At 42.3% G+C, this 1,935-nt stretch overlaps 1 non-coding gene across 1 annotated transcript; it reads right to left on the bottom strand.

Annotated features, from left to right (window-relative positions):
- Positions 1-380: 380 nt before the first annotated feature.
- TRNAC-GCA (transfer RNA cysteine (anticodon GCA)) lies at positions 381-452 on the bottom strand. Its single transcript has one exon. It is a non-coding gene; the product is annotated as a tRNA-Cys (tRNA).
- Between the last annotated feature and the right edge of the window lie 1,483 nt (positions 453-1,935).

Raw genomic sequence — 1,935 nt, 5'->3', positions numbered from 1 at the left:
TCTGGTAATAAAACTTGAATATATAAGACAGGAAGCAATGTATAGGACAGTTGTGGACAATATATAGGACATTGTGAGCAATGTTTGCAGTATGTGCCTTAGTCTTTTGGTGTGTGTGTGTGCGTGCGTGTGTAGTTGGGGGACATAGGGTGTGGGCGTGTGTATGAATGTGTCTCTGAGTGTGCATGTGTGTCTCTGGTGCAGACAGGGTGTGTTTATATGAACATTTAGTTCTACTGTGAGGAAATTAATAAGCCAAGGTGCCTCCATGAATCTGCCTTCCATTTACTGCCTTCTTAAATTTTGAGCCTTAGGCACCTTGCTTCCCTCACCTTAGATCCAACCTTTTAATAAAGCTGCCAGGAACAGCAAAAGTGAATAGGGGGCACCTGGATTTGAACCAGGGACCTCTTGATCTGCAGTCAAATGCTCTTCCACTGAGCTATACCTCCTGGTGATAGTGTGACCCCTACAAGTACTTATTCAACTTTTCTGAGTTACATCATACTCCTAAATGCCTTTATGGCTGACATTCCTCCTGGATTTAACTTTATTCCTGATTATCTTCAAGCCACACCAATTCTTGCTTTTTCCAGTGTGAAAAGTGCTGTATTCTCAATCTAATAGCCAGTATTTAAATATGTGTGCTACTGCCCATAAATCTCTGAGCACATTGATGAGTATTCTAAGTATCATGGACATGGAGGGGATCTTAACTGGATATCCACAACTGGACTTCAGAGGCTCGTGTTAAACACTGCATTACAGGCAAATATTGTACATTATGCATGTATTGTATATGGTGCATGATTTCATCAGATTTTCAAGGGAATCTCATTCAAGTGAACCGTCCCATTTTACAACTGGGAAAAAACAGTTAAAAAGTCAAAACTTCACCACTGATTTCTAGTTCTTTGAGTTTCAGTCTGACAATCTTAAATCTTATGTGTCTCCCGGATGAGAAGAAAGGTCAAGGGAATCTCTGACAATGCAGCAAATTCTCCCTGATGAGACTGCTCTGAAGCTAAGGAGCTCACAGTTCCCAGAGCTCCAGCTCACATTTCTCTGAGGGCTGCAGGTGCCCTTCCCAATCTCTCCAATCTGTGGTTTTACAGAAACCTCATATTGCAAACCCAGTATGCCCCAAACTAAACTTATCTTTCTGCCCAAATCTGCATCTCCTCTTATTTTGCTTTGTTATAACAATAATAGTCTGTATTTACTAAAGATTTTCTATGTCTCAAGAATGATACTAAAAGTTCTAGCCATAACTTCCAAATGAATCATCACTTTAAAATCCCACAAAACAAATATTATTGTTATCATACAGAATTTGCAATTGAGAAAACTGAGGCACAAAGTGACCACACAGCTGAGGGGTGATGGGGCCAGGATTTCAGTGTGGGCTCAGAGCTGGGTGCTGGGTCTGCTTATTTAACCATCTGATCAGCCTCTGCCCTGTCTTGGTTGGTGACATCTCTGTATACTCAGTCATTCAGCCAAAATATCTAAAAGAATTCTGGGCTTCTTTCAAGCTCTCTTCCTCAGTTCCAGTTAATCACTGGGTACTGTTAATTTTTCTTTGACATCACTTACGTCCATCCTCACCCCTGAACACAGTGACACCACCTCTTAAATGGCTTCCCAGCCTCCACTCCTCAAATCCATCCCCTATGGCTCCCAAGGGAGTTGTTTGAAACCCAGGTGTATTTAGGCCACTCCTGTTTAAAGACCTTCGTGATAAATTTCAAACCTCTTAGCACAACATAGATTTCCTACATTGTTATCCCTGTCTGCTCGCACAGTTTAAGCCTCCTCTTCTGACACTCCCCATGTCACATGTTGTGCTCCAGTTGCCTCCAACTGCATCCATCTGGCTCTAGCCTCTGCCACTCCCCATACTCTTGCCTCTACTCCACCCTCCCTCTGATAAGA

Source organism: Ovis canadensis, chromosome 1, assembly GCF_042477335.2.
Source record: "Ovis canadensis isolate MfBH-ARS-UI-01 breed Bighorn chromosome 1, ARS-UI_OviCan_v2, whole genome shotgun sequence".
Lineage (NCBI taxonomy): Eukaryota > Metazoa > Chordata > Mammalia > Artiodactyla > Bovidae > Ovis > Ovis canadensis.
Note: the sequence above shows the minus strand (reverse complement) of the source record. Positions and strands in the feature narration are given on the sequence as shown.